Genomic DNA, 13,077 nt, shown 5'->3' on the forward strand with positions numbered 1-13,077 from the left:
GGCCCAGCCCCTGTCAACCACCAATATGCTTTCTTTCTCTGTAACTGCATCTTCTAGATATTTCATGTAAGTGGAGTTATACAGTATTTGTCCTTCCATGACTGGCTTCTTTCACAGCATAATGGTTTCAAGGTTCATCTGTGTTGTAGCATGTGTCAGAACTGCATTCCTTCCTATGGCTGAATAATTTTCTATATATGGGTAGAAGGCATTTTGTTTATCCATTCCTCAGTTGATGGACATTTGAGTTGTTTCCACTTTTTGACTCTTACGAATCATGCTGCTGTGAACATTTGTGTACAAGTTTTGTATAAACATATGTTTTCGTTTCTCTTAGGTAGATACCTAGGAATGAAATTGCTGGGTCATATGGTAACTCTATGTTTAACTTTTTTTTTTGGCTGCGTTGGATCTTCGTTGCTGCGCGCGGGCTTTCTCTAGATGCAAGCAAAGGCTACTCTTCGTCGTGGTGCTCAGGCTTCTCCGGTGGCTTCTCTTGTTGCGGAGCATGGGCTCTAGGCGCACAGTAGTTGTGTCATGCAGGCTCAATAGTTGTGGCTCGGGGGCTCTAGAGCGCAGGCTCTAGAGCGCAGGCTCAGTAGTTGTGGCACACAGGCTCAGTTGCTCCGCGGCATGTGGGATCTTCCCAGACCGGGGATGGAACCTGTGTCCCCTACGTTGGCGGGTGGATTCTTAACCACTGTGCCACCAGGGAAGTCCTATGTTTAACATTTTGAGGAAACGCCAAAGTGTTTTACACAGAAGCCACACCATTTTACATTTCTACCAGCAATATACGGGGGTTCCAATTTTTTCATATCCTCACCAACACTGATTATTTTACGTTTACAAAAACTATAACCATCTTAATAGGTGTGAAGTGGTAGCTCATTGTGGTTTTTATTTGCAGTTACCTGATGCCTGACTAATGATATTGAACAGCTTTTCTTGTGCTTATTGGCCACTTGTGTATCTTCTCTGGAGAAATGTCTATTCAAATACTTTGGTCATTTTTAAATTGGGCTGTCTTTTTACTGTTGAGTTGTTATATATTCTGGATACTAGCCCCCTGTCTTGTACATGATTTTCTCCCATTCTGTGGCTTGTCTTTCACTTTCTTGGTAGTGTCCCTTGACAAACAAAAGTGTTTAATTTCGATGAGATGTAATTTATGTTTTTCTTTGTGTCATTTTAAGAAACAATTGCCTAGGAACTTCCCTGGTGGTCCAGTGGCGAAGACTCTGCGCTCCCAATGCAGGGGGCCCGGGTTCGATCCCTGGTCAGGGAACTAGATCCTGCACGCTGCACTGAAGATTGCACGCCGCAACTAAGACCCAGTGAAGCCAAATAAATAAATATTTTTAAAAATAATAAGAAGACACCACTGCCTAATCCAGAAAATTGAGTTTTGAGCATTCTTTATACATTCTGCTCACAACTCCTTTGTCAGATTTGCGTTTGGTAAACATTTTCCTCCTAGTCTAGGCTTGTCTTTTCATCCTCTTAACAGGGTGTTTAGAAGAGAAAAATATTTTTTAATTTTGAGGAAGTTCAATTTGTTGATTGTGATCCTTCCAAAAACACCCACTCTTGTGGACATCTGTCATTCTTTTTGACTGTCCTATATTAGAACACCTTTACTGCTATTAGAAAAATTTTCCAAAACTGGGAAATAAGACAAAAAGGGAGCCACCTGTCATTTTAAAGAATAAAACCAATATCCAAGAATCTACAGTGATATAAACACATCAAAGAGATGAACCAGGGAGGACTCCTGGGGTTTTGGTAACACAACTGGGTGGTTTTACTTTTTCCTCAATTCCAAAACCACCACAATATGGCTTCTGCCTCCCCAACAATTTATTCAAACTCCCCTAGCAAAGTTCCCAGTGACCTCATATTCTCAAACCTAGTGTATCTCTTCAGCCTTTATCTTATCTGACCTCTCCGCAGCTTTTGCTGGTACCAATCGTTTACTCCTTCTTGAAAACCACTTCTCATCTTGTTCCATGACCACATGTTTTTCTAGTACATTTCTTTCCCTCTTGAGGATGTCTCCTCGGTGTTTTAGACTAAATCCTCTTCCTGTACCTGTTCCGTTAATGGAGGTGTGCCCCAGGGCTCCACACTTGACTTAACTCACACTGGTCCTCTCTTGTAGGCTTATAGTTTTATCAACACAATATACAGGTGGCACCCAAATGGATGTCTCTGGTTCCTTCCTTCAAGCTCCATATCCAAATGTTCAATGGCCTGCTGTACATCTTCACCTGAGGGTTCCATAACACTTCCACCTCCCCATGTCAATAACTGAATTCTTCACAGCACCCGAGCCCTGTAATCCTCTCTCAGTTTTGAGCAACACCATCTATTTAGTTGCCCAAACAAGAGACCTGGAAGTCGTCCTCAATTCCTCCCTTTCCATTATCCCTAGATCCAACCAATCACCTCCTAAATACTGGATTCTACCTCTTACAGATTTCAGCAATCTGTCCACACATCTTCATCTCCACTCTCACTATTACCCTGGTTCAGATCCTGGTCTTTGGCTATGTCGAGTGTGAGGTCTAGCTGATATCCATTGGGCAGTTGGACATTTAGATCTGAAGGAGAGAGACATTAAAGTGTGAGGAACAGACCAAGCGTGGGGCCCCTGGACGCATGTCCATTAAAGGGCCAAGCAGGAAGATGATTCAGCCTCAGAAGGCACTGTCTGAGGCTGATATCCAAAATATATCAGGAGGGGACCTCCCTGGTGGTACAGAGGTTAAGACTCCCTGCTCCCAATGCAGGGGGCCCAGGTTCGATCCCTGGTCAGGGAACTAGATCCCACATGCCACAACTAAAAGATCCCACATGCCACAACTAAATACCTGGTGCAGCCAAATAAATAAATAAATATTTTTAAAAAAAAATATATATATATATGTCAGGATAACGTCATGAAAGGAGAGGGGAAAAAAAGTTTTCAAGGAGGAAGTAGTTGGCATTATTGCATACCATGAAGGGATTAAGTCAAACAAAGGCTGAAAAGAACCCAGTAACATTGACAATATGAGGTCACTAGAGACTATACCAGTTCTCACAAATACCATAAATTTAGCAGTTTAAGACCACAAAGTTACTGTCTTACAGTTTCTGTAGGTCAGGAGTCCAGCAGGGTGTAACTAGATTCTATTCTCTCCTTGGCGTCTTACCAGGCTAAAGTCAAGGTGTCAGCTGGGGCTGCAGTTCTCACCTGGGACGCAGGGACCTCTTCCAAGCTCACGGGTTGTTGGCCAAATTCATTTTCTTCCCCTGCTTTCCACCTGGCCCCCTCCATCTTCAAGCCAGCAATGGCAGTTGAGTCTTTCTCATGCTTTGAGTCTCTCTCACTTCTTCTTCTTCCTTCCTCTTCGTTTTTAAGGCTCATGTGACAACCTTGGACCCACCTGGTAGTCAACCTATCTTAAGGTCAACTGATTAGTAACCTGAGTTACATCTGCAAAGTCCCCTCTGCCGTGTAATGTAACCTAATTGTGGGAGTAAACACCAAAGGGTGAAAGTCATGGGGTCAAAATGTTACCTACTGTGGACTTTTCTAGAGGGTTTTGAATTATTGGGATGAAAACCATATTGTGGCAGTTTGGGAAGTGAGGTAAAAATGAGTCTAGATCACTCTGTCAAGAAGCTTGGATAAGAAGAGGAAAGACGGCAACGATTACAGGGGGACTTGGGTTAAGGGTGGAAGGGGGTTGCTGGCTGTCTCTTCCGTTGTGCACTGGGTTCTATGAACCACCCAGGTCCGACCTCATCTCTGAGCTCTTGACTTTTATCCAATGGCTGGCTTGACATTAAATAGGTGCCCAGTGGGCATCTCGAACTCAACTCATTCCAAATAGGACTCTTGATTTCTCATCTCCAGACTTTTCCCCCATGGCACATTAACCACTCACCTGCTTTATCAAAATCCCAGGAGTCATCCTTGATTCCTCTCTTCAGTTCATCTCCACACCAGTCCACCAGCCAGTTCTGTAGACTCCATCTTCATCCACTCCACCCTAATCCAAGCCACCATCATCTCTCTCCTAGACTGCTTCATAACCTTCTAACTGGTTCCTCGGCTTCCATCTTGGATCACACAATCCATTCTCTGCTCAGGAGCCGACACCATTCTCACCCTTTAAAGTACACCAGAGCCTATATTTTCCCAGCTACAGCCATGCAGTGGTGCCTTATCACACTTGGAATTAAACCCAAGTTCTTTAAAGCCCTCCGTGACCTGGCCTCTGCCCAGCTCTCCACCACCCTCTCCTTCTCTCACTTCACTCCAGCTACCATGACCTGCTTCCCACTCTCAGCCACGTCAAGCTCATTTTTGCACTAGGGTCTCCCCTGCTTGGAACACTCTTTCCCCAGATCCCCAGAAGAAGCAGGCCCCTTCTCATCTTTCAGGTCTCAGCTTCAACGGCATCTCATCTGAGAGACTTTTCCTGATCCCCTGACTTAGAGTATGTCACCCATCACTCTCTATCTCATCCCTTGTTTTATTTGTATGGCTCTTTTCATTACCTGTTACATTCTTGTCTATTAATGGTGTTTGTTGTCTGCTCCTTGCCCACTAGAACACCAGCTCCCTGAAGGCAAAGACCTTGTCTAACTTTTTTTTTTTTTCTTTTTCTTTTTCTTTTTCTTTCTTTTTTTTTTTTTTTTTTTTTTTTTTTTTTTTTTTTTTTTAGTGGTACGCGGGCCTCTCACTGTTGTGGCCTCTCCCGCTGTGGGGCACAGGCTCCGGACGCACAGGCCCAGCGGCCATGGCTCACGGGCCCAGCCGCTCCGCGGCATGTGGGATCTTCCCAGACCGGGGCATGAACCCGTGTCCCCTGCATCGGCAGGCGGACTCTCAACCACTGCGCCACCAGGGAAGCCCGGCAGGCGGATTCTTAACCACTGTGCCACCAGGGAAGCCCGGCAGGCGGATTCTTAACCACTGTGCCACCAGGGAAGTCCTTGTCTAACTTTTTTGCCGTCATTTCTGAGACCCGAGAAGAGTATCTGGTCAAAGTTGGCGCTCAAACTACGAATAAGTGATTTCAACAAATAACTCTGGAGCATGGATTCTGGTTCTAGGCCTCCGGTTGCAAAGACACCATGGAGAATCCAATGATGCTCAAGGCCAAGCAGAGTGGAGATGAAGGCTTTGACTCACCACGTTCATGGTGGTTATCAGGGCCTTCCCCATGTTCTGGCATGGGCACGCTTCAGAAATTTCCAGAGATAATACATGTTACAAGCTTCATGCCAGCTTTACGCCTACACGTGCTTACCATGACCCTCCCCAGAAATTCCCTGTGGAGCACTGACCCTCAACTCCAGTTAGTCATATGTTCCTTGGGGGTTGTGCCTGTCCACCCCGGGACTTCTAGTCAAATCAACAAGCTCTTTCCAAGAAGAAATGGCAAAGACACGTACGCCTTCTTGTGTGTGCCTGTGTGTATCTGTACTGAATCAGGCGTCTGCCCACCTTGAGGGTAACCCCAGCATTTCCTTCCAGCCCTGCTTTCACCCAGCCTTGGGTGGCAGACTTTTGAAAGTGTGTTCTGGGAAAAAGCTGAGTAATGATTTTGCCATGGGTGGGACAGTGATCTTCCTCGCCATTGGCCCTTTATATAGCTCCTGAAGACCACGGCGAGCACATCTGGCTCCAGGAGCTGTTGCTGAAGCAGCCTCGCTCTCTCCCGCCATGGTCTCCCACGCAGGTACCACGGGGTGCCGCGGCCGCGGTCTCACCAGACAGAGAGGAAGACTGGAGGGGCTTAGCCACTGCTCGACAACGGCTTGAACGGTTGAAGCCAGTGGGGGCGGGGGGGCTGGGGTGTGTGGCCTCTGCTCCTCCCGGCATCACCCCCTTTCTCCAGGATCTGCCAGGTTTGCCCTGTTCCTGCTGTGCCATTTGGGAGCCTTGCTGTCCTCCCATACGGCACCCTATGTGCTAGGACCAGATAAACAACAAGCTATAATCAAGGAATTACGGTCCTCGTTTGAGAAACTCTTGAATGACTATGTAAGTGCCCTCGAGATTTCTTTTCCAAGCCATTTCTTTAAAATGCCTTCCATTGCCCCCAGAAGAAGCCTACTCTTTTCAGACCAGAAGCTAGGGCTGTGGATACACCAGGAAGGATTGGGAACAACTAGACAGGCTAGGATGGCATTTGTATGAGGGTGTGAGGTCAGAGGCAGAGATTAGCCCGGACAGCCCCACACACAACAATTTCTCACGCACTGCGGCTTTAGTAGGCTGTTCATCCCTAACATATTCAGTCTGCAGGATTAGTAGATGATTTTCCCTCCCGTAGCACATCCCTAGAGATGGGCCATCTCCCCCACCTATTCAGCAGCCCCCCAAGGAGTGGCCAACGCCAGCCTAAGCTGAAAACGACAGCCCACGAATGCAGGATGTTAAAATGCTTGTGTGGGTCACAAAGAGTGTCTCTTACAGCAGATCAGGGCCGTTCACAAATTAGGCTATGTGTGTGCTACTTTATTTAATTAGGACACAGTCGGCTTCTAGCAGAGGCTCTGCTGAGCCTGACCCACGGTTGGGAAAGTATGAGGCTGAATACATATAAATGCTCTTTCAGTTTCTCAGGGTCGTGGTCAAGACCGAAGCTCTCAGGCCGCTTTGACTAGACAAACAGATAACAACATGTGGAAACGTTTCGTGAAACTGGCCTCGCTCTTCCCTTCCATTCTGGCATTTAAAGCTTAGCCTTGGCTTCTACAGACACAAAGGTGGAGGTTGTTAGCTCAGGTGACCGGGCAGCTCAGGCTGATGAGGTGCTTCTAGTCCTTAGGAAGAGGGATGGGAGAGGGCGTGTTCTGGAGTCCATAGGGCGTTTGGATAAACTCTCCCTGGCATCTTGGAGGCCTTTCCAGAGAAGCATGAATTCTACCTCTGTGAGCGGGGGATATAATGACTTTAACACAGAGTCACAAAGAGCAACGAGCAGCATGGAAACCCAGGTGCTTTCCTCTTCCCCACCTCTCTGAGACTGCACACAGGCTGTGCAGTCCTTGGCCAGATGGGGCAGAGGCGGTGGGTGGGGCAGCGGTTATGAGCACAGGCTTCGGAATTGCTGCCTCATGTGGGTTGGAGTCCTGCTGTGCCACCTGATCTTGCGGCAGCTTCACAAACCAACCGGGCTTCAGTTTCTTCTGGGGATGGGGAGAGTGACGGTCACAGCCCCGCAGGGTTGTAGCCCCGACTAGATGAGCTGGTGAGGGGAAAGCACTGCCCAGGCCCTTCACAGAGGAGGCATTCAGGCCTTAGTTGTCGGGATTTCTGGCTGTTTTGCAAAACTAATGCTCACCCACTTTCCCTCCTCCTTACACAGCAGCAGGAAGAGAGAGGAGTGCCGGAATCCAGCCAGTACCAGACGCCGTGTTTCGCTCTGAACCCCCAACTGCCATACAACATCGACAGCTCAGCCACCTTGCCTTATTGCAGAGCGATCAAACCATTTTTCGATAACAAAGCTCAAGTTGTTGCCGTCATAGACCATCTCAGTAAACTCGAATTTCGACATGAACCAGAAACAAAAGTTTCTGTGCCTACAGATAGCTTTAAATGTAAAAGCTTCATCGTGCCTATTTTAAAAAAGTTTTCAGAGTGCCTATCTGTTTAAATCATTGAACACTGGAGCCCAGTAGGTCATTTAAAGCCATCTGGTTGAACCTGGTCCTTTTGGAATGGCAGAAATGCGTGAAGCCTTAAAAAAAAAAAAAAAAAGTGACAGCTAAGTGTGAGAATTCTGCTGTGAGTTATTAAGTAAATTATTCTAATTATAATCTCAATGAAGCCTCAAAATTGCAAGTCCTGGGAGGACTGAGATATAAATGTATGAGCTACCTTGAGAAAGATTTCAAGTTATGTCATTGTTATTTATAGAATGTTTTTTGTCTGAAGACTTAAATCTTATTATACTCTTGGGATGGCAGGAGGTGGCAGCTATGTTAATTTATTGATATTTATCATATTGAGATTGTTAATGCTCCTTGGAGGAGCCCTTGGAAACTATTTAATAAATGATATTGAATTTTTCTCATACTCTGTTTTGCATTTTGTGTGTGGGTGAAAACTGGTGACTGGGAATCCAGGCAGGTAGTGTTCGGCTGAGGGGGCTTGGGACGTGTTGTAGAAACAGCCACTCTCTGTCACTGCTATTTCTCCTCATTGGACAGGCTTAGTGCAAAGAATATTAATTCTAGCAGCAATAACCTTTCACTGGGCATTTTCTTGCCAGGGCTTGTAAGTTCCACTCTTGTCCTCTTTTTATAGGTGGGGAAACCGAGGCAAGAAGTCATTTCTGTCACTTGTCCAAGGCCACATGGCTGTTAAGTGGCGGCACCCAGATTCAAGCCTGCTCTTCACCACTCTGCCAAACTCTGTCCCTCCCTGGGCAGCAACTAGGTCTTTGAGGCACTTAATACCATGCCTGGCACAGAGCAATCATTCATGTGTCTGGTACTGCCTGGTACCCCACTGGATTTCCGGTGCCTCTGCTCCTGCAAAGGTCTGTTCCATCATTTCACCAGTAACTTCATAGCCAGGGCCAAGGATTGAATCATTTGAAGAGATGAGTCCACGGCTGTTAACGGTTCCGAGAGATCATCTGGACCAACGGTTCTCCAAGTGTCCTCTCTGGGTCAACAGCATCACCTGGCAACACGTTAGAAATGCAAATCCTTGGGCCCCACCCCAGACCTACTGCATCCGACACTTTGGGGGTGCAGCCGGCAACCTGCGCTTGAACGAAACCGCCAGGTGATTCACATGCATGCTCCAGCCTGAGAACCACTGATCCTGAGTTGACCAGCACCTTCATCTTCACCTTAACTGGGAGGAAACTGAAGCCCAGAGAGACAGTATGATTTGCCCAAGTTCTTGTGTGAGGGGCACGAGGTTAGGACTCCGAGATATGCAGTCCAGCCTTGTTTTCTTCTCATTCTTACTTTTGTGGGCATTTCTGTTTTCTTTTTCTTTTTCGGCCATGCCACACAGCATGCAGGATCTTAGTACACTGACCAAGGACTGGACTCGGGCCACGGCAGTGAAAGCACCGAGTCCTAACTACCGGACCACCAGGGAAGCCCCTCTTGTGGGTATTTCTACTCCAGACCCACACCAGGCTTGTAAAGCCTCCGAATGTCCCAGCCCCCAATGACAATGTTTTGGTCAATCCTTCCACAAACACCCACTGTGGTTGGCTGGACATCTATCGTTCTTTTTGACTGTCCTATATTGGAACACCTTTACTATTATTAGAAAAATTATCCAAAAGAGGGAAATAAGGCAGAAAGATGAGCATATGTCCCCCCAAAGAATAAAACTAACATCTACTACTCTGTAGTGATATAAATAAATAAATAGAGGAAAAGGAAAAAATGCTCCTTACAGAATTCTAGTTAATAAACATAGAAATGAGGAAAATCACCATGAAGCACCACAGCAGTGATTGCTGCAGACAAGACCCACAGATGAAAGCCGAAATTAATGGGGGAAATGGAGGAGAAACAGGAAATTTGCATAGCCTCCCAATATTTACTAATTATTGTGGTGGTTTTACCTTGTGTCCACGAATTCTTTGATATGCCCCCTCCAGGAGGTGCAGCTGGACACCACTCCCCTTGACAGTAGGCTGGACGGTGGCTTGCTTCTAAAGCACAGAGTAGGGAAGCAAAAGACAGCAACTCAGCAGCGGAGACACGGCTGACACCTCCCTGAGCAAGGGGGCAAGGTCAACACCACCTGTAGTGACATAAACACCTCCAGTCAGGGTGTCGGGTGCTCCCGATAAATCATGATGGGAAGGGCAACCCCTCACCTCTGTGGGACTCTTCCCCCAAATCCACAAGCCCAGCGTCCTCCTGAGAAAATATCAGACACACCCAAATTGTGGGATAATCTGCAGAAACCCTGACCAGTCCTCTTCAAAAGGGTCAGGGTCAGGAAAATCGAGGAAGACTGAGAAATTATCACAGAGTGGAGACCAAGGGGACATGATCATTGGACGCAATCTTGGAGGGGATTTGAAAAAGATATTAGTGAAAAAACTGGTGGAAAAACCCAAATTAAGCCTGTACTAGTGTTAATTTCTTAGTTTTGATAGATGTGGCTGGGTTATGTAAGACTTTACATTTTGGAGAAACTGGAGAAGGGTGTATGGGAACTCTGTACTATCTATAACTTTGCTGTATTTCTAAATATATTTCAAAATAAAACATTTTTTAAAAAAAATCCAGGGGACTTCCCTGGTGGCGCAGTGGTTAAGAATCCGCCTGCCAATGAAGCGGACAACGGTTCAATCCCTCGTCTGGGAAGATCCCACACGCCACGGAGCAACTAAGCCCGTGGGCCACAACTACTGAGCCTGTGCTCTAGAGCCTGCGAGCCACAACCACTGAGCCTGCGCACTGTAGGGCCCAAGTGTCACAACTACTGAGCCTGCGTGCTGCAACTACTGAAGACCTTGCGCCTAGAGCCCGTGCTCCACAACAAGAGAAGCCACTGCAATGAGAAGCCCACACACCGCAACGAAGAGTAGCCCCCGCTCGCCGCAACTAGAGAAAGCCTGCGTGCAGCAATGAAGACTCAATGCAGCCAAAAATTTAAAAATTAAAAAAAAAAAAATCAAGTGCCGCTGACTCACAGAGAAGAGGAAAACAAGTAATCAAGGGTCACAGAGAAGAAAACACTAATATGATAATAGGACTTACTTTTCTCAGGGGGAACTTTTTGAGACTGAGCTCAAACTTTAGAGCTAAAACGTGCTCAATTTATAAAGGAAGAGTCAGGAACATAAAGCTGTAAGAAAAACACTTTTAAGCAAGGTCATATTCTTATTCTGGAGATTTAAAACATGAGAGGAAAAATCAAAAGGAAATAGACAAGGCAACGGATAACGAGAGACAGAAGAGAGGACGAGGAGAGGGGAGAGGAGAAAGAAATGCTTCAATGTGAAAACAAGAAATCAAACAGCCCGTAAATGTGAAACTCGGCTGAACCTCACTGAGTAACCGAGAAAGGCAAATAAACAGAAGGCTCTCTTTCCCGCCCATCCAATCAGCAGAGGTTTTACAAGAGCTCGGGCTTGATGATGAGGCTGTGAAAGGCCTACTCACCCACTTCTGGAAACAGGTGCCCGTCTTATAAAAGGATGCTATCCCTCACTGGGGAACCCTCCCCGGGTATTCTCTGCTCACGGAATTTCCTAAGGAGATAATTGTAACTGGGACAGGATATACACACTGATGTGTTCATAACAGCATTAATGAGAAAACAAACAAGGAAACAAGAGTGGAAGCAACCTGTGTTAGTCGAGGCCATCTGAGGCGCAGATCCGGAGACGGGATTCGCCGCGAAGAAAGGTTGATCCGTGGACAAGCCCGTAAGGGGAAGTGGGGGAGGAAGAGGCAGGCCTGGCCTGCGCTGAAGAGAAGAGAGAAGGCAGGAGGGCAGGAAGCGGCATCTCACCCTGAGGTGCTTTGCTGAGAGAGATCAGCAAGGCCGTCAGGAAATCCTCCAAGTCACTTGTCAGAGGGACCTCGTGCCTCCCAGGAGTGAGGCAGCCTCAGTGTCCCTGCCGCCCTGTCACTGGCTGGGAGGGGCCTGTGGGGGACAAGGGCCCTGCGTGATGGGCCGCTGGGCTTCAGAGCACAGCAGCTGGGACCCCCCAGTCCACTAGCTTCTCAAAGTAGGAGATCTGAGAGGCACATTTTCACGGCTGCCATGTGACCCAAGTGACTAAAAATAAGGAAATGGCAAAAAAACAAAAAACAAAAAAAACCCTATTGTGTCTCTATAAGATGGTATTATGTGGCTATTCAAAACCATTTCCTCAAAGAATACTTAATGGTACGGTAAAATGCTCCAAATGTGATGTTTATAGAAGCAGGATACAAAACTGTACCTAAACTCTCATTGAGTTTAAAAATGTGTGTATATACCTATATAGTATAGGGACAGAAAGCAAGACTGGAAAAAAGTTATCTTTGGGGATGAGGATAATTTTCTTTATATTTTTATGGACTTTCCAAATTTTCTAAAATTAATATGTATTATTTTAGAAATCAGTAAAATAAACACACTTTAAATTTTGAAATAAATAGCTGTCAGAGAAGAGAGGCTGAGAAATGGAGAGCTTTGAAGGGTTTTACGCATATGGGTAAAGGCTGTCCCAAGGCTGTTCACCACAGTAGTGGGCTTGTAAAGTTTGTCATTTCTTCTCACTGATCTCTGAAATTAGAGTTCCCTGTTCACAGCTCTTCATCTGCTCTTCAGACTCCCAGCTGAAGGGCACAACCGAAGCACAGCATCATCAGGGCGGATTAGTCCTTGCATAGTATAACCGATTTTTCAGTGTAGCCAATATTACTTCTCTCAGCCCTTCTACGGACTCTCCAAAACTATAGTATTTTATAATGAGAAGGAATATTCAAAACGATACTTCTGAGGCTCTGTGACATCCCAACTCTATTAATTTACTTATTCAAGGGCCCTGGAAACATTCTTCCCCCAGCAGCATTGGTGTAAAAGCAGATATTCTTGGCTTCCAGTGTCTGGTCCTCTATTTAGGACCAGACGTAACTTTACATAAACTACTTCCTCTCTCTAAAGTATGCAGTTTAGCTGTGTGTGTCTGTATGTAAGTATATTCACAGGGTTGTGCAACCGTCACCACAATCCATTTCCAGAACATTTTCATCACCCCCAGAAGAAACCTTGTACCCTGTAGCAGTCACTTCCCATTCTCCCTTCAGCCCCTGGTGGCCGCTAACCTACTTTCTGTCCATGGATTTGCTTATTCTGGACACTTCACAGAAATGGAATAATACAATATGTGACCTTTTTAGTCTGGCTTCTTTTACTGAGCATAATGTTTTCAAGATTCATCCATGTGGTAGCCTGTGTCGGTACTTTATCCATTTTTATGGCTGAATAATATTCCACTTCATGGATATGCCACCTTTGGTTTATCCATTCATCACTTCAAGGGCACGTGGGTTGTTTCTGCATTTGACTATTATGAATAGTGCTGC

The 13,077-nt window shown here is 46.1% G+C and overlaps 1 protein-coding gene across 1 annotated transcript in view; it reads right to left on the reverse strand.

The window, feature by feature from the left end:
• Positions 1–11,465, reverse strand: part of LRRC43 (leucine rich repeat containing 43) — a 27,731-nt gene extending 16,266 nt beyond the window's left edge. The window contains exons 1-2 of the mRNA XM_024758544.1: positions 11,347–11,465; positions 9,606–9,695 (exon numbers count right to left, since the gene is read on the reverse strand). The gene's annotated coding sequence lies outside the window, so the exon portion shown is untranslated. The remainder of the gene's footprint in view (positions 1–9,605; positions 9,696–11,346) is intronic.
• Positions 11,466–13,077: the final 1,612 nt, after the last annotated feature.

This window comes from Neophocaena asiaeorientalis, unplaced genomic scaffold, assembly GCF_003031525.2.
Source record: "Neophocaena asiaeorientalis asiaeorientalis breed wild unplaced genomic scaffold, Neophocaena_asiaeorientalis_V1.1 scaffold77, whole genome shotgun sequence".
Classification (NCBI taxonomy): Eukaryota; Metazoa; Chordata; class Mammalia; order Artiodactyla; family Phocoenidae; genus Neophocaena; species Neophocaena asiaeorientalis.